General features: G+C 39.1%; 1 protein-coding gene across 2 annotated transcripts in view; it reads right to left on the bottom strand.

Annotated features, from left to right (window-relative positions):
* Positions 1 to 25,262, bottom strand: part of LOC132668519 (uncharacterized) — a 209,705-nt gene that overhangs the window by 10,995 nt on the left and 173,448 nt on the right. The window lies entirely within an intron of this gene.

The raw sequence follows: 25,262 nt of genomic DNA, 5'->3' as shown, positions 1-25,262 counted from the left end.
CTCAAATGATTTCCTTTTTTTTGTCCCCCCCCCTTTTTGTTCTCTAATCTGTCAAACCACTTTCAACACCCAAACCAAAACACACCTAGGATCTAGCATCATTTATTCAATTTGAGTGTGTGTGTGTGTGTGTCTGTGTTTAATTTTTTAATATTAATATTTTTTAATTTAATTTTTTTAATTTTAATTTTTCTACCTCATTACTTCCTTTTCTCCCTTCAAAATGACAAAACGAAGGATTTCACCCCAAAAGAAAGAGCACGAAGAAACGACAGACAGGGGTTTAACCAACACACATACAAGCAAGATGTCTGAACTAGACTTTAGAATCACAATAATAAGAATACTAGCTGGAGTCGAAAATAGATTCGAATCCCTTTCTGCAGAGATAAAAGAGGTAAAAAATGGCCAGACGAAATTAAAAATGCTATAACTGAGCTATAATCACGGATAGATGCAGCGGTGGCAAGGATGGATGAGGCAGAACAGAGAATCAGCAATATAGAGGACAAACATAAAGAGAAAAATGAAGCAGAAAAAAAGAGGGAGATTAAGGCAAAAGAGCACGATTTAAGAATTAGAGAAATCAGTGACTCATTAAAAAGCAACAACATCAGAATCATAGGGGTCCCAGAAGAGGAAGAGAAAGAAAAAGGGGTAGAAGGATTATGTGAGCAAATCATAGCAAAAAACTTTCCTAACCTGGCGAAAGACACAGACATCAAAATCCAGGAAGCACAGAGGACTCCCACTAGATTCAACAAAAACCGACCATCAACAAGGCATATCATAGTCAAATTCACAAAATACTCAGGCAAGGAGAGAATCATGAAAGCAGCAAGGGAAAAAAAGTCCCTAACTTGCAAGGGAAGACAGATGAGGTTTGCAGCAGACCTATCCACAGAAACTTGGCAGGCCAGAAAGGAGTGGCAGGATATATTCAGTGTGCTGAATCAGAAAAATATGCAGCCAAGAATTCTTTATCCAGCAAGGCTGTCATTCAAAATAGAAGGAGAGATAAAAAGTTTCCCAGACAAACAAAAATTGAAGGAGTTTGTGACCACTAAACCAGCCCTGCAAGAAATTTTAAGGGGGGGGGGGGGTTTCTGAGGGGAGAAAAGATGAAAAAAAAATATATATCATATGATATATATACTATATATGTGTATATATATATGTGTATATATGTATATATATGTGTATATATACATATATACACATATATATACATATATGTATATATACACTATATATGTGTATATAGTATACACATATGTATGTATATATGTATACACATAGTGTATGTATATATACACTATATATGTGTATATATATACTATACATATATACACATATATAGTGTGTATATATATATATATATATATATATATATACTAAAAGCAACAAAGATTAGAAAAGATCAGAGAACACCACCAGAAACTCCAACTCTACAAGCATCATCATGGCAATAAATTCATATGTTTCAGTACTCACTCTAAACGTCAATGGACTCAATGCTCCAATCAAAAGACATAGGGTAACAGAATGGATAAGAAAACAAGATCCATCTTTATGCTGTTTATAAGAGACCGACTTTAGACCTAAAGACACCTACAGATTCAAAATAAGGGGTTGGAGAACCATCTATCATGCTAATGGTCAACAAAAGAAAGCCGGAGTAGCCATACTTATATCAGACAATCTAGACTTTAAAATAAAGACTGTATCAAGAGATGCAGAAGGGCATTATATCCTAATCAAGGGGTCTATCCACCAAGAAGACCTAACAACTGTAAACATTTATGCGCCAAATGTGCAAGCACCCAAATATATAAATCAATTAACCACAAACATAAACTCATCGATAGTAATACCATAATAGTAGGAGACTTCACTCACAGCAATGGACAGATCATCTAATCAAAAAATCAACAAGGAAACAATGGCTTTGAATGACACATTGGACCAGATGGACTTAACAGATATATTCAGAACATTTCATCCTAAAGCAGCAGAATATACATTCTTCTCCAGTGCACATGGAACGTTCTCCAGAATAGACCATATTCTGGGACACAAATCAGCCCTAAGTAAGTACAAAAAGATAGAGATCATACCTAATTTCTCAAGTCACTTGCAATAATGAGCAATAAAAAATTATATTTGTATATTTATATTATAATCTTCACCTTTGTGCATTTTGCTTTTCAGACTTATTAAAAATAGCACTTGTTAACACTAAACAGGAATTTATATCTACTGTACATAAATTAGCATGCCAATTTCAACAATCTTTACCCTATGGCAATGAAGTAAAGTTTGAAAGAAAAATCAGACCAGTTTTAGTCATCCTATTCCTTCCCTCTTCCACATTTCCAATTTATCTTTTACGGCCTCTAACCCTGCTCCCAGCTGCCAAACGCAACCCTTAGGAGTTTTGAAATTCAGGGATACAGTGGTATTTATCCAGAAGCTAACTGCTGCAGGTGAATAGCCCTGTGACCAGTCACCCACTTCAGGTTCGTGGAAACCCATGCAAAGACCCTACTCTTTTGGTCTTATTTGTGCTTTCTCTGCAGAACACCCTCTGAATGTTCTCAGGACACATATCAGTAATGTTCATGCAGGAGAACTTCCCAGACCTATTCCTTCATCCAGATGCCAGATCCTGCATTTTTAATGGCTTTAAAAGATGATTTTTGTTTGTATCTTCACTGCAAGTCCCAATTCTATCCTGGATGCAGCATGCATTCGGGTGGGGGAACTCTATTCTATCTGCATCTACTTTGTTAACAGATCACTTCCACAGTTAATATGGGGATAAAGGATTGGCCAGAAAATTCAGACTATTTACTCATAGTTGTCAGAAATTAGTCAAAAGACAGAATGGGGAGACTGATAACAAATTAGAGGCTACTTACAATCAATAATGTGGACAAGATAATGAGGAACATAGAATTGAAACTTGTGTCTGAGTTTGGGGAGAGTTAGTAACAGGCCCAGTGGAAAAGGTTTGCCTTGCCTGGGAGCCTCAGTCTTAAATGCTTTATGTTTAGGCTTACATACTAAATACAATTACTTGTCCTGCCTTGAAGAAGCTAGAAAATTGGGAAAGGTGTAATGGAAAGGTACTGTATCTAGAGGTTTTAAATAAATGGTTAGACAGGGTGCCTGGGTGGCTCAGTTGGTTGAGCATCTGACTTCAGCTCAGGTCATGATCTCACATTCCGTGAGTTCGAGCCCCGCGTCGGGCTCTGTGCTGACAGCTCAGAGCCTGGAGCCCACTTCAGATTCTGTGTCTCCCCCTCTCTCTGTGCCACCCCCCCTCATGCTCTGTGTCTCTCTGTCTCAAAAATAAATAGAAACATTAAAAAAAATTAAATGGTTAGACAAATGCTTAGATCTGATTTCACTGATTTGTGGAATCTAAACAACAAAACAAATGAAGAAACAAACAAAAAAGCAGACTCTTTTTAAAAAATTTTTTAAATGTTTATTTTTGAGAGACAGAGAGAGACACAGCATGAGCAAGGGAGGGGCAGAGAAAGAGGGAGACACAGAATCAGAAACAGGCTCCAGGCTCTGAGCTGTCAGCACAGAGCCTGACACAGGGCTCAAACCCAGGAATGGTGAGATCATGACCTGAGCCAAAGTCGGACACTTAACCAACTGAGCCACCCAGGCACCCCAAAAAAACAGACTCTTAAATACAGAGAACAAACTGGTGATTGCCAAAGGGGAGGTGGGTGGGTGATGGGCAGAATAGATAAAGGAGATTAAGAGGTACAAAGTTCCAGTCATTAAATAAATAAGTCACAGAACGAAAAGCACAACATAGGGAATATATCGATAATATTGTAATAATGTTGTATGGTGACCAATGGTGACTATACATATAGTGGTGAGTATTGCATAATGTACAGAGTAATTGAATCAATGTTGTATGCCTGCAACTAATGTAACATTGTATTATACTACATTATAATACTTTATATTATATAACATACATTTTAATATAATAATACATTATAATATAGTACTATACTGCATTAATTTTACTTCAATTTAAAAAATGTTTTGATATCCATTGTTGATTTCTTTAATATTCAAACTATTATAATCATTACATTTCCATATGGAAGATAGTCATTTGTTTATTCATTTATTCATCAAGAATGTATTAAGCAACTACTAAGGAAAGTCACATGCTAAATGTTGTGGGGGCTACATAACTGTATAAGATAGGGCTGCTATTCTCAAGAGATGTTTGGTACATAAGGGAGAGGTAGTTTCCCTCTTTGCATAAACCACAGTACTACTGGTAAAAGGTAAATTAAAGATCATCTAGTTCAGTGCTTCACAAACATTGAAAGTACATACATACAAAGCACTTGATCTCTTTAAAATGCAGCTTCTGGGATGCCGGGGTGGTTCAGTCAGTTAAGCACCTGACTCTTGGTTTCAGCTCAGGTCGTGATCTCACAGTTTGTGAGTTTGAGCTCCACATAGGGCTCTGTGCCGATGGTGTGGAGCCTGTTTGGGATTCTCTCTCTCCCTCTCTCTCTGCCTGGCCCCGGCTTGTTCGTTCTCTCTCAAAATAAATACATAGTTAAAAAAAAATTTCGTAATGTAAAATAAAATTCAGTTTCTGATGCAGTTCTCAGATGGTGTCTAAGATTCTGTATTTTTTTTATTTTTTAGTTTTTTAATGTTTATTTTTAAGAGAGAGAGAGAGAGAAAGTGAGCAGGGGAGGGGCAGAGAGAGAGAGGGAGACACAGAACTTGGCACAGAGCCTAAAGCAGGGCTCAAACTCACAAATGCGAGACCATGACCTGAGGAAGTCAGTCGCTTAACCAACTGAGCCACCCAGGCGCCCCCAAGATTCTGTATTTTGAACAAGTGTCCATGTAATGCAGAAGCTGCTGGCTCATGGAACACACTTTGAGAAGCAGAGGTAGATTGTAATCCCTGCCTAAAATACCAAGGTATTTCAAAGCAGCTAGAATCATTGTGCATTAATCTTCTATATACCAATAGTCATTAACCCAAAAGAGCAGCCTCATAATATCTTTATGATGCAATGTCCCCCAGAGAATCATCATGCCCACATCTGCGACCCACCAGCTATTTTGCCTTTGCAAGCTATTTACCTCCGTAAGCCTGTTTCTCCATCAGAAAGATGGGGGCAATAACACCTCGCTAAAAGAGCTGTGGAGAGGACGAGAGAGATCATGCTGCCATAGTACCTGGTACATAGAAATTGGCACCTGGTAACGGAGCTCTCTTTACCATTATTTTGACCTGAGGGAAAAAAAAGGGGGGGGGGGGTATTTCTTTTTAAATTTTAATAATTAAACTTTATCTCTTCCCATCATAAAAGGCAGTATCATTAAGAAGAAAAGTAAACCTCAGTAGGAATTTGCGAGTTGAGTCATTTTTAGAGCACTGGTGAAGGACACATTCCAGCACTAGCACTTGGTCAGAGGCTCCCATCAGTAATTAAGGACCACTTGCAATCAGCAGTGTGCATTTGCATTATGTAAGACATACTGATTTCTGGAGGAAGTCAACCTAGATCTCTCCCCTGCTAATAAGAAATTGGGAGGCACGAAACAACCCCAGATGGTGCGTGTTTGTAGTAACAAATGGAGGTATTTTAATAGTGTGAGTTAAGTTTTACTTTGTGTTTTTAATGAGGGACTCACTGCCCGCGACATTTTAATTGTAAACTAGATTGCCCCATGAGTTCTTAAACTATTTTATGTTAAACATAAAGCTTTATAAATTTGTATCGGTGATATTATTCATCCCCTGAAGCACAAAGGGATATAAAAATATTTCATAATGAGCCATGAATACATAACATAACCCCAAAAGTTTAATAATACTAACCCATATTTCATTTTACCAGATGATTCCTCCTTCCACCTGCATGAAACCATGTTTAAATGAGAAGATTCAAAGTTGGTTTCAAAGATATCAGTAGAGTTATTTTACTGACATTCTAAGTGAGAATAACCAAGCAGCAAGTGGGGTGAGATTATTCTTTTTACCGAATATTCTGGATGGACAAGTGAGTCATTTACCAAAATCTCTTTTCCTTGATTACCTGAAAACTAACATTACTTTGAGATGACTTTTTAAATAAGATCAGTGTCTATTTCCCAAGAACCATTCTAGCTTTTTTTAAAAATTTTTTTAACCTTTATTGATTTTTGAGACAGAGAGCATGAACAGGGGAGGTTCAGAGACAGAGGGAGACACAGAATCTGAAACAGGCTCCAGGCTCTGAGCTGTCAGCACAGAGCCTGACGTGGGGCTCGAACTCACGGACTGTGAGGTCATGACCTGAGCCGAAGTCGGACGCTCAACTGACTGAGCCACCCAGGCGCTCTTATTCTAGCTTTAAAGTTCTCATCCCTTATCAGTAGATTATGTTCTTGCAAATGAAGACTTGGGGAAAGGAAGCCACTTGGGACATTTTAAAGCCTTTCCCAGAGATTTAAAGCCTTTCCCAGAGATTAAAGCCTTTCCCAGAGATTAGGACACCTTGAGGCACATTAAGGGTCACTAGCACTCCATTTCAAGGAAGAAGAATTAGTTTCTAATCTCAGTTCTGTCACTAAAGATGACTGTCCTTGGGCAAGCCTGTGAGTCTTTAGATTGTTCTTTCCTTGTCTTCCAAGGATGAGTTTTTCACAATCAAGTTGAGGGTCACCTACATACAGCATCACCTGGGAAGCTTCGGAAAGTACATTTTCTGGGTCACACCTACTCCTATTGAATCGAGCTCCAAGGGTGTCATTTTCTTGCCAAGTTTTTCCTTATGCTCCCAAAATGTGAGAACCACTGAAGTAGTAGAGCCAAGCCTTCCAGCTTCAATATTCTTTGCTTTGGAATATAGACCCAACCTGAACTACAACCCTTGTCAAATCCCACACCCAATCCATTCCACCATTTCTCTATGATACTCTGCTCCGGTCTCCATTTAGAATTTGAATTCTTCCATCAATGTGAAAACTACTAATTGTGTGTAGGACAATATTCAATGTCCTCTTTATCTTCACCCTAACTGAAACAGGACAAGTGAAAAACCTTAGGGGAAACATGTGGAAGAGAGTGTTGGCACACCCAAGAATTCCTTCCATTTATAATCAAAGGAATCACACCTATGTTAAAATATTAGAGTTAAACCAGTAGCTAAAAGCAAGATGCATTAAAGTATGTCTAATATGATGCTATTATTGTAACATAACATCAAAATTGCTCTTTAGGGAGATGTGTGCAATATCTATGTAGGTGCAGTGAAGATTTTTATATAATACATAAGCATGAAAATAAAAGTAAGTAATTATTTTTCTGAATTGTTAGGAGTAAGGAGTGATTTGGGTGGGAATAAAAAGGAAAAAAGAAGCAAGAAAACAGAAAGAGAGTAGGTTAGATATAGCAATTATGCATTTATGTAAAATTATAAGTCTGTGTATATATAAATACATTTTTCAGATAAAACGGAATAAATTTGAATATTGAAAAACTAAATAAGCCAGAGGTTATGCAAATAACTCTACAGTCATACATGTTTTAAATATATCACATAAAACTGGCCATCTGCACCATCCTTCTGAGTACTATGGCTCTATTCTAATTAGATACTTTCTAATTTAAAACCTAGAAACCACACGAGTTGTCTATAAAGAAGGAACGTTGGCTCTGTTCAGGGCAGAGGATCAGTAAAAGCTTTGTTTGTATTAGGTTAACTCTGCCAAAAATTATCGACACAATTCTGAGCAGCCCTTGTTGTCACTCTGGTTTTCATTCAATCATTTATAAAATCAAAAGATACATCTAGATTTTTAAAATTCTTTCATGATTGTTCCTGCTCTCTACAAATTCTGCCTCTGTAGAAATCCAACTTTATTTCTTTTTCTTTCTTTTTTTTGTCAAGTTTCAAGCAAAAAAAAAAATTGCTTTGTAAAAAAAAAAAATGGTTTTTAATTTTCCTTAGTTACCCCTGGAGGGAGGATCACTACTGACACCATAAGCCATCCAGAAAACAGTGACAACATCAAATCCTTTCCTAACAGGAAGACATGGGAGTAGAGAGGGATCTTGAAGCCTTTTTTCTAAGAATTAGACAAAGAGAGAAAGAAGGAAGAATGGGAGGAAGGAAGGAAAGAAGAAGAAGGGAGGAAGGAAGGGAGGGAGAGAGGGAAGAAGAAGAAAGGAAAAAAGAAAACCTAAGGCATCTGCTTACATGAAAGTGTCTTTTCAACCAAGCAGGTGTGTGCCAGTTGAATGTAGCCTGCAGGAAAAGGGAACTGTCCCAGAGAAAGTGGCAGTCTTATATTCTTATCCTAGCCAAGATGTGGGTAATAATCCCATCTGTTAGGGAGATGATGAAATGTGAGGCAAAGAAAATGAGTTCATGAACTTCAGATGTTAAAAAGAGAGAGAGAAAGAGAGAGAAATATCTCATTCAATATCTCAGAACTGCCTAAAGCTTTCTTTGAGCCAAGTTTAATTTCCTTTGTCAAGTACAATTTGCAGATCTCAAAGGACATAACTGTGGGTGCATGCGCTGTCCCTAGTACATTTTGTACTGTACTGTCCATCCGCCGCTCAGCAGGGTGAACATATGAAGTAATTTACCTAAAGACTTGGATTCCTTTCTGTAATATTGGAGTTTTCAAGTCTGAGCAAGTCTGCAGAAGACATCATCAGTCAGCTTTGTGCTTAATAAAAAACAATGCTTTTTCTGCACTAGAACTAAACATTCAAAATGAGCTTATAGATTTCAGTGCTCCTGGGGATGTATTGTGTGACCTTGAAGATAGTTAGATCACCTTGTGGTGTCTTTATTCCCCAGTTCCCAAAACAGAACTCATGTGTCAGATTCCAAGCAGAGGCCCAGAGATGTGAAGTGACATATTCAAGGTCCCACAGCTGGTCACTTGCTGTGTCTCAGAGGATTCTCAGTTACCAGTGACTACATACCCAACCCAAACTGGCTTCAACAAAGAGTTACTGGTTCAAGTTCAAGAGTAGGACTAGCTTCAGGCTTAACTTGATGTAAAGTTCCCCAAATTCTCACCAAACCCTGATTCTCTCCCAAGCTCTTAACTCTCCACCTTCTAAGTTGGCTCCATTCTTAGGTAGGTTCTCTCCTTACCCTGCAAATTGTCTGCCAACAGTTCCAGATCTTCTCTTATTCTTGGGCTGAAATCCAATAGGAAGGAGCATCTGCCTCTGCACCATAATTACCACCAAAAATTATTAATTGTGTCTTGATGTCTCTGAAAATAAAATGTCCTACTTGAACCAAAATGTCCTGCTTAGAGCCGGTCCGAAAGTGTGAGTCAGTCACGTGCCTCGCTCCGAGGCAGGAGTGGTACCCTCTGCAGGCAGGGCATGGACTGAGAGCACAGGAGGCATACATAGAGTCTCAAGTAGCAGAGGCTGTTAAAAGAAGGAAAGAAAATGGATAACAGAAGGTCAACATGAAGTTGACAGAAGTATCTGCCATGTTGGCAGAGCCTGCAATAGAAACCAAGTCTTCAAGATACTAGTTCCTACTTCAACCCATTCTTTTTCATTCTGTGTGTGGCTGTGGTATTGACAACTGATGGGGAGGTTAATTACATGGTGATTTCTAGGATTTAAATGAAAATCAATCATTGGTGATAATCCAAGGAACAAAACCACTCACATAATGTTAACATTGCACTGTCAAAGTCAAATACATTTCATCTTTATGACCTTGGATTTAGCAATGTATTCTTAGACATGACATGAGCATGAGCAACAAAAGAAAAAGAAATACGGGTGCCTGGGTGGTTCAGTCAGTTAAGCATCTGATTTCGGCTCAGGTCATGATCTCGTGGTTTGTGGGTTCCCCGGGTCAGGTTCTGTGCTGACAGCTTGGAGCCTGGAGCCTGCTTCGGATTCTGTGTCTCCCTCTCTCTCTCTGCCCCTCCTCCATTCGTGCACGCACTGTGTTCAATATCTTGAACACCTACAACTCAATGACAAGAAGGCAACCCAATTTTAAAATGGATGAAGGAATTGAATACACATTTTCCAAAGGAGGTTTGCAATGGCCATTAAGCACATGAAAAGATATTTGACATCATTAGTCATTGGGAAAATGCAAGTCAAAACCATGAGATACCACTTCATACCTACTACGATAGCTTTAATTGAAAAGAAAAGAAAAAAAAACAGTGTTGATGAGGATGCAAATATTGGAACCCTCTTATGTTGCTGGTGGTCAAAATGGTGCAGCCACCATGGAAAACGGTGTGGTGGTTCCTCAAAAAGTTAAACATAAAATTACCGCATGACCCAGTAGTTCCAATTCTAGAGATATACCCAATGAAATGAAAACAGAGATCAGATATTTGAACAGCAATGTTTATTGCAGCATTATTCACAATAGACAAAAGGTGAAAACAACCCAAGTGTCTGTTGATACATGAAGTGATAAACAAAATATGATATCCTACATACAATGGAATATTAGTCCATCATAAAAAAGATTGAAGTTCTATACATGCTGCAACATGGATGAACCTTGAAGTCATGCTTTATGAAGTCAGTCAGACACAAAAGGACAAATACTGAATGAATACACTGATATGAGATACCTATAATAGGTAGATTTATGAAGATATAAAGAATGTTACAGGGGGGTTCCTGGGTGGCTCAGTCGGTGAAAAGTTGGACTTCGGCACAGGTCATGGGCTCAAGGTTCATGGGTTCGAACCCCCTATTGGGCTCTCTGCTGTCAGCGTGGAGTCCATTTTGAATCCTCTGTCCCTGTCTCTCTGTCCCTTCCCCACTCACACACTCTCTCTCTCTCAAAAATAAAAATAAGCATTAAAAAAAAATGTTAAGAGGTTATGGGGGGATTGGGAATTATTGTTGAACAGACATTCTGTTTGGGGTAATGGAAGAGTCTTAATAGATCGTGGTGATAGTTGCACTTTGTAAATGTAGTTAATGCCACTGAATTATACATTTAAAAATTATTAAAATGGAAAATGTTATATATATTTTGCCACAATAAAATAAAAATAACAAAGTCAAGCACATTGCTGATTGGCACACTGGTAGACAGAAACATCTTCATACGTATCACTAGTTCAGAACTATCACATAGTCAGCCAGCTACAATGAGGCTGCTATTTTTTTTAATTTGCATACACTGCAAACCAAAAACTTGGGTCAATTTATTAAGACAGAAATAGAGAATGGATATTAGGTAGGAAACCAATAGCATCTAATGTTTCTCTTCTAGTTTCCTCTCAAGTATCCAAAACTCCTTCACTGTGGCAACACTCACTATTTCCCACTCATGAGGACATGTTGATGCCACATAGAGATTGCCACTGACATCTTTGGCAAAAATGTAACTATCATTTGTGTTGGCTATTGAAACCAGCTCAGCCTACAATTTATTAACTTAAGGAGAAATTCCTGTCACTTTCTGATGTCAAGCCAAAAAAATATATTCATCTAACATATATGTTCTGTACTATGTGGCCATACATCTGTAAATTCCCCAGTTTAAATTCAGGTACTATGTTCTGGTAGTTTTTAACTGGAAATTTTTTCACTCGTGTATTGATTGATACACACTCAACAATCATGGTGCACCTACCTATGTGTGTAAGACACATAAGGTAAAGAAAGTGTCAACCAAAGTGTCTACCATTAGACAACCTCTAACCAAGTAGGAAAAGTGAGACAAGCTGTCAGATAATTATGCTGACTTAAAAACTTCTCTGAGTCCATATCTCCACCCCTAAGGTGGGGTCACTCTCCAATGCAGACCACCTTAGTGCTGGGGTTCTCAGCTTCCAATCTCTTTCGATCCTGGTTCAATCTGACTTTGCGTCCAGTCCTTAATAAAAATTTCAGTTTAAGATGTACCCGTGTTCTTCCACACTCACTATTCACCCCAAGGATCAAAGGCCTACCCTAAAATCTGTTCAGTCATTTATTTTGTATTTATTTATTTAAAATATTTTATTAAACCAGCCCTTATCACAGGCCTGAAGACTCTATAATGAGCAAAAGTAGTCATGGAGCTTAGTCTACAGAGGAAAGTAGACGGTAGCCAAATGTTCTCCCAAACAAACAACATCCCCATGGTGACAGGACCATGACAGAGTGGCACATGTCATTGGGAGAATCTGTAGTGGGAGAGAGTAGGGCCAGGTCCTGTTAACCACAATCAGGACCATCTGATACTAAAGGCTAAATCCACTCATGTACTATAACTACATGGTTGACAAATTTAATGTCAGTTAACCATTTATTAAGTGCTCAGTGTATGCTTGGTTTTCTGGATTTCCACCTGTCTCTAGGCAGCCTCACGAATGACTAGTTGACATGTCTGATGCTGATTATTTCTACATGGTAACACTATCGCCAGAATTGCTATATTTGCCAGGAGTGATTTTACTTTCATTACGCAAAACATGGCCTAAATCATAGTACCCCATCCTAGTAAGCCTGCCCAGTTTCCAGATCCAGATGTCTCTGGTGTAGCTTGTCTCAATTACATGCCAGCCTCCTTAAAAAAGATTTTTAATATTTTTTTTCAAACATATACAACTTATAATTTGTTTCTTCAAGTCAAATACTCTGGGATCATTCCTCTAGCTTGTTAACCCTAAAATTTGATCTCTTAAAAATCATAGCTTCATTTTTAGTTTCATCTCATTGATACTCATTTTAGAAGTAGCATGATGTTGGGGCTCCTGGGTGGCTCAGTTGGGTGAACTTTTAACTTCAGCTCCAGTCATGATCTCACAGTTCACGAGTTCAAGCCCCATGTCAGGCTCTGTGCTGACAGCTCAGAGCCTGGAGCCTGCTTTGGATTCTGTGTCTCCCTCTCTCTCTGCCCCTCCCCTGCTCTCTCTCTCTCAAAGATAAATAAACATTAAAAAAAATTTTTTTTTAAGTAGCATGATGTACATTTGCATCATGAGATTTACATAGGTGGACAATCTCTCACTGGATAGGGCAGAGTCAGGGAGGCATAGTTATTTGCTCCCAGCCCAAAGTCCACGGCTCTGATCTGTATAGAGAGAGGAGCTTCAGGCATTGTGGAAGGGGCTCTTCACGTGAAGAAATTTGTGAGGCATGAACACTGTAAAGCTACTTTCGAAAAGGGACCACACTCTCCCTATTTTTTTTTTTGTGGGGTCCCAACTCTGCTCCAGCACAGAAAAACCTGAGAGAAATCCTAATATCCTGAAGGCCTTGATGCCTCGACATCTGGATAGAAAGCCATGATAAGCTAGAGTACAACAGACGCTTGGAGACTTTTTAAAGAGACCACGGTTATTAAGCAGTTGTGGCCACCAATTCTGGGTACCCGGCCATCACACTTTCCTCCCCTTTGTCCTGGTCATAAGAACCCCAGTTTTGTCCGGGGCAATGGAAGTGATTGCTGTAGGGGTGGGTGTGAGACCAGGTTCTAGCCCAAGGGAAATTTAGTAGAGGCTTCTGAGAATTTTTTTATTCCTTTTCAAATAAGGGAGAAACATACAAGAAGATGCTCCCTGCATTTCCCTTTCTGCTTTTGCACATTTTCTACCAGGGGGGAAAAAAAGGGAAAAAAAAGGGTGGAAAAGCAAAGAAGAGAGAAAAGGTGTAGCAGCAATCTATGGGGAGCTGGATACCACAAGTCCTGATGGTCACAGCAGCCAGGCAACCTGCTCTCTCTGCTATAGAATCATGATTGGTAAACCTTACCCTTTAACTTCTTCTCTTCATGTGGCCAGTACACGATGAGGAAATGAGAGGGTCTGAGTGAGGTCCTTTGTTCTGCCATGACTAAGGCATGGTACAAATGGAAAGCATTATCATCTTGTTATCCCTCATTTCAGAAGGGGGTCCTCATTAACAACCGGAAGCTGTATCCTGCCATAGCCATAAAGCCATAAACGGTACAGAAATGAGCCATAAATTACTTCTAATTGCACTATCCCATCACATCAGAACCCGGGACTGCTCCAAATTAACAGGCAGCAAATTTAAAGCAGATATAGAGATATCATTTTCTATGCAATACTTAATTAGCCTCTAGAAACTGCTACCATGGGGCATTACCTCAGAGCCCTAGACGCATCTCCAGAAGAGCAACTACGGTCACAGTGCATAGTACAAAAGGTGTATAGAGCCCCTCCCAGAGTTTGCAACCATCCTAATTGCTCACAGCCTGTGATCAGAAAGGACGTTCCATAGTGGCGTACTGTGCAATTGGCCTCTTACTTATTAAAGTGGTCTATAGCTGTTTCTTTATGGCTAGCACTATGCTACAGCAAGCCCCGTCATTGCCTCTCCATGGTCTTATCAATGATCTGACTGAGACAGTGGTGGCTCTTTATGTATACAGTTTAAAACAATATTGAGACCAACTGAAAACTCTAGCTGCCAATGAAAGATGGGTAATCTTGGTAGATGATTCTATAGCCTTCTGTTCAATAACTGCTTAGAGTGTCATTGCACTCAATATTAGGGTTTAACCTGGACCAGAGCAGAGGAACTGTAACACTCACACAGGAGGGCACAACTTTCAGCAAGGCCAGTCATCTCTGCCAATGACAAAAGAAGCATGGAGTTTATTTTGTACTCCACTGACTCAGTCATTCAAAAGGGCCTATGGAACTGGGACACCTGGATGGGTCAGTCGGTTAAGCATCCAACTTCAGCTCAGGTCATGATCTCACTGTTTGTGAGTTCAAGTTTGAGCTCATGGCTGTCAGTGTCATCTGTCCCTGCCTCTATCTGCCCCTCACCTGCTTGCACTCTCTCTCTCTCTCAAAAATAAATAAACATTAAAAAAAAAAAAAAGGCCTGTGGAACTGGCCTTAGCAAACTTGCCATCGGATTCTCTTGAGATACAAGATGTTCAGGGTCTAATCCTTTTTTCTTCCTTGGATCCTGAATATCGTTTCTGGGAATATATAATTATACTCATTAGAATAGACAAGACCTAAAACCAGCTGGAAAAGTCTCTCCTTCAAATTTAAAAAAAAAAAAAAAAAAAAAAAAACAACAGCTAATTATATCATAGAAGCGAAAACACAGTAATTAAAATGACCATTATGTAGCAAGCTTCCTATAATTATTGTTATTCATTTTGGCAACTGGGAGTTTGAGGGTTTGAATTTTATTTTCCAGGCCATAAGTGTGAAAAAAGCAATTTATTTACTTCACCGCTGGTCACCAGGAATTAATTTTCACCCATTCCTTCAGACTTTATTGGAGGACTGTCTCATTCCTCTTTATCCTTGTCATTAATTTTTAAGGGACAGGTTTCCTGGCTATTCTTCTCAGGCCACATTGACAAATACAGTTCCTTCCCTGTGCCTACTGCAGACCTCAGCACAGAGCCTCCTCTATCTACTCACTCTCTCCAAACACTTTTTCATCTAGATCAGGAAAAAGCGAACTCTGCAGAATTGCTTGAACCCATCTGCACAGTTTGTTAAATTCTCCAGTATTAACAGCCACAATCATTTACTAATTATGGCTAGTTCTGTGTCTAAACTGTTGGATTTCATTGAATCACCATTGTAATAGAACAGCGTCATACTCAGGATGGAAGTATATAATGTACGATATGGAAATAAATTTTTTTTTAAAAAATGGTAGGAGAGGAACACAGAAATTCTACAAAATAGAAAGATGGAGACCAAGAAAGGTAGACTATGAGAAACCAGAGGAAACATAGGTGTTACTCTATGCAACTATTATAAATCAGACATGGTGCTGGGCATGCTGTATTAATTGTGCACCTAAGAACAACTTTAACAGGTGTTTTTCTCTGCATTTTACAACTGAGGCACAGACAGGTTAAATAACTTGTCCATGAACATTCAGAGAGAACTGTAATTCATAACCAGATTTATTGATTCCAAAGATTAAAATAATCTTTTTTTTTTCATTTACATTACCATAGCATCTTCCTCTATCTCTTTGTTTTTAACTTATCCAAATCTTTATAATGAAAGTGGGTCAGGGGTGCCTGAGTGGTTCAGTCGGTTAAGCATCCAGCTCTTGGTTTTGGTTCAGGTCATGGTCTCACAGTTTGTGAGTTTGGGCCCTGCATCCGGCTCTGTGCTTATACCGTGGAGCCTGCTTGGGATTCTCTCTCTCCCTCTCTCTCTGCTTTTCCCCTGCCCTCTCTCCCTCTCTCTGTCTTTCTCTCTCTCTTTGCCTCTCTCTCAAAATAAAAAAATAAACTTAAAAAAATTAAAAAAGAAAGAAAGAAAGTGGGTCAGAGACAACATATAGTTGGGTCTTGTCTTTTTATTCATTCTGGGGATCTCAGTCCCTTAACTAGTACATCAAGTCACCCACATTTAAAGCGATGATGAATATAGTTGGATTTATATCTAGCATTTCTGTAACTGTTTTCTATTTGTTCCCATTGTTCTTTATTCTGTTTTTCTTTTTATGCCTTATGAAATTTTAAGTTAGCGTTTTCTATAATTTCATTATAGCTTCTCTCCTAGTATATCATTTATACTTCTTTTTAAAATGTTTTGGTGGCTACACTGAGCTTACAATACACATTTTAAAATAATCTAAGTCAGCTTTCAAATAACACTACATCGTTTCACATGCAGCATTGGTGTCTCATAGAAGAGTATCTCCAATTTCTCTCTCCCGTCTTTTATGACATGACTTTCATTTATTTTCATGATCCATATGCTGTAATCAATCAATACATTGCTACTATTATTATTTTAAGCAAACTGTTATCTTTTAGATTAAGAATAAGAAATCTTTTAAAAAATATTTATTTTATTTGTTCTTGCTCTCTCTTCCTCTCTTTATGCAGATTCATGTATTTAACCTATATCATTTTTTCTCTTGCTTAAAGAACTTTTTATTTTCATTTTCATTTGTTTCCATATATTTTTTAATTTCTTCTCTAATTGCCTGGTTGACCCATTCATTCTTTAGTAGGGTGTTCTTTAACCTCCATACTTTTGGAGGTTTTCCAGACTTTTTCCTGTGGTTGATTTCAAGCTTCATAGCATTGTGATCTGAAAGTATTCATGGTATGATTTCAATTCTTATATACTTATGAAGGGCTGTTTTGTGACCCAGTATGTGATCTATCTTGGAGAATGTTCCATGTGCACTCGAGAAAAAGGTATATTCTGTTGCTTTGGGATGCAGAGTTCTGAATATATCTGTCAAGTCCATCTGATCCAATGTATCATTCAGGGCCCTTGTTTCCTTATTGACCGTGTGTCTAGATGATCTATCCATTTCTGTAAGTGGGGTGTTAAAGTCCCCTGCAATGACCACATTCTTATCAATAAGGTTGCTTATGTTTGTGAGTAATTGTTTTATATATTTGGGGGCTCCCGTATTTGGCGCATAGACATTTATAATTGGTAGCTCTTCCTGATGGATAGACCCTGTGATTATTATATAATGACCTTCTTCATCTCTTGTTACAGCCTTTAATTGAAAGTCTAGTTTGTCTGATATAAGTATGGCTACTCCAGCTTTCTTTGACTTCCAGTGGCATGATAAATAGTTCTCCATCCCCTCACTCTCAATCTGAAGGTGTCCTCAGGTCTAAAATGAGTCTCTTGTAGACAGCAAATAGATGGGTCTTGTTTTTTTATCCATTCTGATACCCTATGTCTTTTGGTTGGCGCATTTAGTCCATTTACATTCAGTGTTATTACAGAAAGATATGGGTTTAGAGTCATTGTGATGTCCGTAGGTTTCATGCTTGTATCGATGTCTCTGGTACTTTGTCTCACAGGATCCCCCTTAGGATCTCTTGTAGGGCTGGTTTAGTGGTGACGAATTCCTTCAGTTTTTGTTTGTTTGGGAAGACCTTTATCTCTCCTTCTATTCTAAATGACAGACTTGCTGGATAAAGGATTCTCGGCTGCATATTTTTTTCTGTTCATCACATTGAAGATCTCCTGCCATTCCTTTCTGGCCTGCCAAGTTTCAGTAGAGAGATGGGTCACGAGTCTTATAGGTCTCCCTTTATATGTTAGAGCACGTTTATCTTTAGCTGCTTTCAGAATTTTCTTTTTATCCTTGTATTTTGCCAGTTTCACTATGATATGTTGTGCAGAAGATCGATTCAAGTTACGTCTGAAGGGAGTTCTCTGTGCCTCTTGGATTTCAATGCCTTTTTCCTTCCCCAGATCTGGGAAGTTCTCAGCTATTATTTCTTCAAGTACACCTTCAGCACCTTTCCCTCTCTCTTCCTCCTCTGGAATACCAATTATGCGTAGATTATTTCTCTTTAGTGCATCACTTAGTTCTCTAACTTTCCCCCTCATACTCCTGGATTTTTTTTATCTCTCTTTTTCTCAGCTTCTTCTTTTTCCATAATTTTATCTTCTAGTTCACCTATTCTCTCCTCTGCCTCTTCAATCCGAGCCATAGTTGTCTCCATTTTATTTTGTAGTTCATTGATAGCATTTTTTAGCTCCTCCTGGCTGTTGCTTAGTCCCTTGATCTCTGTAGCAAGAGATTCTCTGCTGTCCTTTATACTGTTTTCAAGCCCAGCGATTAATTTTATGACTATTATTCCAAATTCACTTTCTGTTATATTGTTTAAATCATTTTTGATCAGTTCGTTAGCTGTTGTTATTTCCTGGAGATTCTTTTGAGGGGAATTCTTCCGTTTCGTCATTTTGGATAGTCCCCGGAGTGGTGCAGGACTGTGGGGCACTTCCCCTGTGCTGTCTTGAATAACTTGCGTTGGTGGGCAGGGCCACAGTCAGACCTGATGTCTGTCCCCAGCCCACTGCTGGGGCCACAGTCAGACTGGTGTGAGCCTTCTCTTCCCTTCTCCTAGGGGCGGGATTCACTGTGGGGTGGCGTGGCCCATCTGGGCTACTTGCACAGTGCCAGGCTTGTGGTGCTGGGGATCTGGTGTATTAGCTGGGGTGGATCGGCAAGGTGCACGGGGGTGGGAGGGGCAGGCTCAGCTCACTTTTCCTTCAGAGATCCGCTTCGGGAGGGGCCCTGTGGCACCGGGAGGGAGTCAGACCCGCCAGAGGGATGGATCCGCAGAAGCACAGCGTTGGGTGTTTGCGCAGTGCAAGTTCCCTGGCAGGAACCAGTTCCCTTTGGGATTTTGGCTGGGGGATGGGTGAGGGAGATGGCGCTAGCAAGCACCTTTGTTCCCCGCCAAGCTGAGCTCTGCCGTCCGGGGCTCAACAACTCTCCCTCCCGTTGTCCTCCAGCCCTCCCGCTCTCCGAGCAGAGCTGTTAACTTATAACCTTCCAGATGTCAAGTCCCTCTTGCTGTTGGAACACACTCCATCCGGCCCCTCTGCTTTTGCAAGCCAGACTCAGAGGCTCTGCTTGGCCGGCAGGCTGCCCCTCCACCCCGGCTCCTTCCCGCCAGTCCGTGGAGCGCACACCACCTGACCGCCCTTCCTACCCTCTTCCGTGGGCCTCTCGTCTGTGCTTGGCTCCGGAGACTCCGTTCTGCTAGTCTTCTGGCGTTTTCTGGGTTATTTAGGCAGGTGTAGGTGGAATCTAAGTGATCAGCAGGACGCACGGTGAGCCCAGTGTCCTCCTACGCCGCCATCTTCCCAGGATCCTCCTAAAGAACTTTTTAAAACATACCTTGTGGGGCACCTCGGTCACTCAACCAACTGACTTCAGTTTAGGTCGTGATCTCACAGTTTGTGAGTTCAAGCTCCATGTCCGTCCCACTGCTATCAGCATGGAGCCCACTTCAGATCCTCTGTCCACTCTCTCTCAAAATTAAACAAAATAAATAAAATAAAAAATAAATAAGACATACCTTGCAGAGCAGTTCAGCTGGTAAAGAAGTCTCTAATTTTTTGTCTGAGAAAGTATTCTTTTTCACTTGTGCAGAACAACATTGTTGAATATAGAATTCTAGGTTGGTGAGGGTTTTTCTTTCAACCTTTTAAAGATTTCATTGCACTTTATTCTTTCCTGCATGGCTTCTGATAAGAAGTCTATAATTTTTATTCTTTTCCCTCTATAAACTAGGTGATTTTATCTCTCTGGCTTCCTTGAAGTTTTTCTTCTTGTCTTTGGTTTTTTGTGATTTGAATATGATACATTAAGGTGTGGGGTTTGAGGTATTTATTTTGCTTGGTATTCTCTGAGCTTCCTGGATTTGTAGATGGTGCCTGTCACTAACTTTGGAAAATTCTCTATTGTTATTATTTCAAAATATTTCTGTTCCATTCCCTCTTCCCTCTTCTTCCAATATTCCAATTATGTATATATTTTACCTTCTGTCATTGTCTCACAGATTTTTCATTTTTTTAAGTTGAAGTGTAATTAATATACAATGTTATATTAGTTTCAAGTGTATAATATAATAATTCAACAATTCTATACATTTCTGACTGGGAGAAGATATTTGCAAGTGACACACCTGATAAAGGGTTACTATCCAAAATATATAAAGAACTTATACAATTCAACACACGCGCACACACACACACAAATAATCTGGTTTAAAAATAGAGGACCTGAACAGACATTTTTTGAAGGAAGACATACAGATGGCCAAAAGACACATGAAAAGATACTCAACATTACTAATCACCAGGAAAATGCAAAAACAGTATCACCCTACACCTCTCAGAATGACCAAAATCAAAAACACAAGAAATAACAAGGTTTTTTTCATTCTTGTTTTTTCTTTGTATTTCAGGTTAGGATCCTCCTATTGACTTAACCATCTTCGGCTTCACCGATTTTTATCCTCAGCTGTCTCAAGTCTACTGTTGAGACCACCAAAGACGTTTTTCATTCCCGTTACTATATTTTTGGTTCCCAACATTTTCTTTTGACTCTTTCTTATGGTTTTCCCATTGTCCCAACTCTTCTTGCATACTGCTTACTTTTTCCATTAAAAGTCTTACCATTTTAACCATCATTATTTTAAATCCCCTGATCATTGCAGCATCTACAGCATATCTGAGTCTGGGTCTAATGAATGCTTTGTCTTCAGACTTTGTATTTTTGTTGACTTTTGGCATACCTTGTAGATTTTTGGTGCATACTGGACAGGTAGTATTGGGTAACAAGAGCTGAAGATTTAAACAGGCTATTTGTGTGAGGATTTGTGCTAAGCAGGCTAGGAGTTGGCTTGTGTTAAATGTTTGCTGTGACTACAAGCACCAAAGGCTTCACATTCCTCTAATGTCCTTGTTTGGATCTCCCTCTTGGCTTTGAGGTATCATCATGTAAAGTGAAGCTACAATCCACTGTTTTGATAGTGGAGACTATTGGTGTGTTGTTAGATAGGGTGAAAGGGAGGAAATCATTCTATAATGGTTAAATTATACCCACATCTTTTAGCAGGCCTGTGTCTCAGGCTGGGGCCTTCACAAGTGTCTCTGTTCCTCCTCCAGTCATATAGCTTTTTGCCTCTGTTCCCTTTCCGGGCTGAAGCATTGCCAATCTATTTCATTGAAAATCTGCCCCCTGTTGATTATATTTCCCCCCATTTAGGTGTAACAGGAAAGATGAAGAGGGTTCAAGGGAATAGAGAGAATTTCCTTCCTCCTGCTAGGATAAGAATTGTGCTCTGGCAAAGTCCTTTCCCCTAGAGAAAACACTTATGTTATGGAGGAGTGTCAGGAAATATTTCACAATGGTTACCTTTCCCCTCTCTCTGCCGAGGTCATAAGAGAATCTTTCACAACTCCTGGGTTCCAGGAGTTTCTCACTCTCAAGCTCATCCACATTCATTCAGCCTGCAGCAATTTGTTGCAATTGTTTCTACCAGTTAATAGTTCCGGTGGTCTCTGCTCCAGGGTAAGCAGATCTCGGTGGTTGTGTCTCTCTATAGGCACTGGTCTCTACAGATTTCAGGGTGATGCTTTGCCTGTAACCTCAGTTCTCTGATGGGTCCAAGCAATGTAGATGATTTTTCAGTATGTCCAGGTTTTCTTATTGCAAAGATGGGAGTGATGACTGCCAAGATCTTTACATGTCAGAGCTGAAACTGGAAGCATTCATCCTTTTCTGATAAGGACAGTTTAGTGAAAAAACTAATAAAGAATAAGTTAAAGCTTGATTAATCAGACATAGCCAAAGTCTAAAAACCTGGTCCTTTTAGGAATTTTAATATTCATTTTACGAACCACCTACAAGTAATGGAAAGTGACCAAAGCTTCCAGATTTCTTTTCCATTTCCACCCATGACTTTACCATAAATATTATCCCTTTAGGGGAGCCTGGGTAGCTCAGTCGGTTGAGCACCTGACTCTTGATCTCGGCTCAGGTCATGTTCTCATGGTTCATGGGATCAAGCCCTGTGTTGGGCTCTGGGCTGGCAGCATGGAGCCTGCTTGAGAATCTCTGTCTTTCTCTCTCTGCCTCTCCCTTCACCTCTCTCTCTCTCAAAATAAATAAATAAATAAACTTAAAACAAAAAAACAAAAAAAAACACTTGTCTATTAAATACTCTTTGGGGGAAAAACAAGACATCCATTACCAAAAAAAGAATTCCTTTGGGAATAAAATTTCAGAAAAATCTTTCATTAAAAGTCACATGTTCAACGCTATTTATACCAAATGTTTCCCAGATTTATCTGACTATGGAATCCCCTTATTCCTTATTATTACCTATTAATATCTATGATAGACAAAATAATGGCACTCCAAAGAAGTCCACATTCTAATTCTCAGAATTTGGGAATATGTTACCTTACTGGCAAAAGGGACTTTGCAGATGTAATTGAATTAAGGATCTTGAGACAGAGAGATAATCCAAGATTATCTGGGGGGAAGGGGTCCAATATAATCACAAGAGTCCTTGATGGAGGCAAGAGAGTCAGAAACAGAGAAAGGCAAATGTTATTATGGAAGCAGGGAGATATTTTATTTTCATTTTTTTCTTAATGTTTATTTTTATCTTTGAGTGAGAAAGAGAGACAGAGTATGAGCTGGGGAGGAGCAGAGAGAGAGGGAGACACAGAATCCAAAGTGGGCTCCAGGTTCTGAGCTGTCAGCACAGAGCCTGATGTGGGGCTTGAACTCGTGAACTGTGAGATCATGACCAGAGCTGAAGTCAGATGCTTAACTGACTGAGCCACCCAGGAACCCCAGAAGCAGGGATAGATTTAAAAATGCTACGTTGCTGGCTTTGAAGGTGTAGGAAGAGACCACAAGCCAAGGCATGGCGGAGACTCTAGAAGCTGAAAAGGACAAGAAATAGATTCTCTCCTAGAGCCTCTGAAGGAACAAGTCCTCCTGACACCTTGACTTTATTTAGCACAGTGAGACTAATTTTGGACTTCTAACTTCAAAAACCATGAGATCATAAATTTGGATTGTTTTAAGCCACTATGTTTGTTCCAATAACAATGGGATACTAATGCAACAGGTTATTATGTTAGTTTTCACTGGAACACCCTGTGGGAAATGCTACACTGTAGGCAAAGTATAGTATTAGGCATTATGAGGGATATAAAGAGAAACAGACTGTGCTCTACAAGTAAGCAGAGTAGGCAGAAGTGTAAAAAACTGATATAAGACAGACTATAAAAAAAAAATCTCTTTCATGAAGACACCATCATTGAGGGGTCACAAAAGGAGAGATTAATTTGTACCAGGTAAGTTTAAGAAATTTAACAAATATTTATTTAAAACTTACTGTGAGATAGTCACGGTGCCAGGCAGAGTAGCTACAGACATGAATAAGAAACAGTTCATATTCCTCCTTTGATAAATAATTTCTTTTGCCCAAGAGCCAAGTCAACCAAAACAAGACTGGTTATAGCCAATGTTATAAGTAAAAAAAAAAATGCTTTATTGGTTTTGTGTAGTTGAAAGTATCTGAATTCTTGAATGAGAGAATGCTATGAGAAAATATTCATTTCGATGGTCTAAAATATTAATTTCTAGGTATATTAGCCATATACCTAGAAGGGGTATTTTAATAGAAGGGGCATTTTAATCTCTTGTCCCATTCATAAATGCTTTATAAGCAGTATGTCATCACATCTTCAATATATCTAGGAATGAAAGTATTCACACTGTCATTCCCACCTTAGAAATAGAAAAACTGGCACTCTATGAGTTAGCACCCCAAACTTTCCACCTTCTCTACCTATAAAATCTTCATTCATAGGCAATTGACAACTGGTGAGGTTTGTGAGCACTGGTGTGGCATGATCAAGCCTGTGAATCTCATTGTCCTTTTCCTGTCATGATTTGTCATCCTGAATCACTAGAGATGCCAAATAGAGATTAGCACTAACAGCTCCATTCACTCTGAAAGTTTCCTTCTTACTACAGAAAGCTAAGTGTAGATAGTATACAACTGCTTAGCAGTGAAGAAGTCCCAAAAGGTTACATAGTTCTTGTTAAAACTATTGCGACTACCTAGTTTATGTTAAAATTTAAGGTATTTCCAGGACAAGAAATTAGAAGGTAAAAGGAAAACACTAATTTACCTACACACTCCAGTTTCCAGAAGACAAATATACATTGTCATTGAGAATGCTTCTTTGGTGCCTGACAGTTACAGAGTCTGTATCTCATCTCTGCTTAGAGGTTCTCATACAAACACCCCAGGGCCCTAAAACAAAATGGGAGACCCAAGTCTACAGATATTTCTTAATCAATATTACTCATTTTATCTCAAAATTCTAAGTTCTTAAGAAACTTTGTTTTAATCCAGATAAAAGAATGAAAGTCATTATTTAAGTGATTATTTAAGTCATAAACCTTGAGAAATGGTTATCAGAGGCAGTTAATGACCTAGCCTCTCCGCTAATGGAGGTTAACACTCTAATAAACCATTTGTTAACTGCAGCAATTGACTGATTGCAAGAGAATTACAGCTATTATAACTCTTTTATGACTGATGGGGGTGGGGGGAGACACAGTTAGATGGGGACAGCATGTACGAGCACACGAAAAGGTGACTCTAGAGAAAATGATTACCAGCTGCCACTAAAAGGTTCCCCTTACAGTAAGTGAAAAGGAAAGAGGGGCCACCATGATGTAAGCAGACAATGAATAAGACTAAGGGAAATGTTATTCTTGGTATAAAAGTAAAAATCACCAAAACTAAAACTGCCTGAAGCATTCAAATGTATCCTCAGTAAAAATGGACATGATGACTCTGATGAAAGTTCGAAACCACTTGAATACTGAACATGGAGAGAATTTCTGCCTTCATAAGGAAATGTCTTTCTAAATGTAATTTAAATACCTCTCAAAAATGTATATTTTGATGATTGGT

The sequence above is a fragment of the Panthera onca genome, chromosome B3 (genome assembly GCF_046562875.1).
Source record: "Panthera onca isolate mPanOnc1 chromosome B3, mPanOnc1 haplotype 2, whole genome shotgun sequence".
Classification (NCBI taxonomy): domain Eukaryota; kingdom Metazoa; phylum Chordata; class Mammalia; order Carnivora; family Felidae; genus Panthera; species Panthera onca.
Note: the sequence above shows the minus strand (reverse complement) of the source record. Positions and strands in the feature narration are given on the sequence as shown.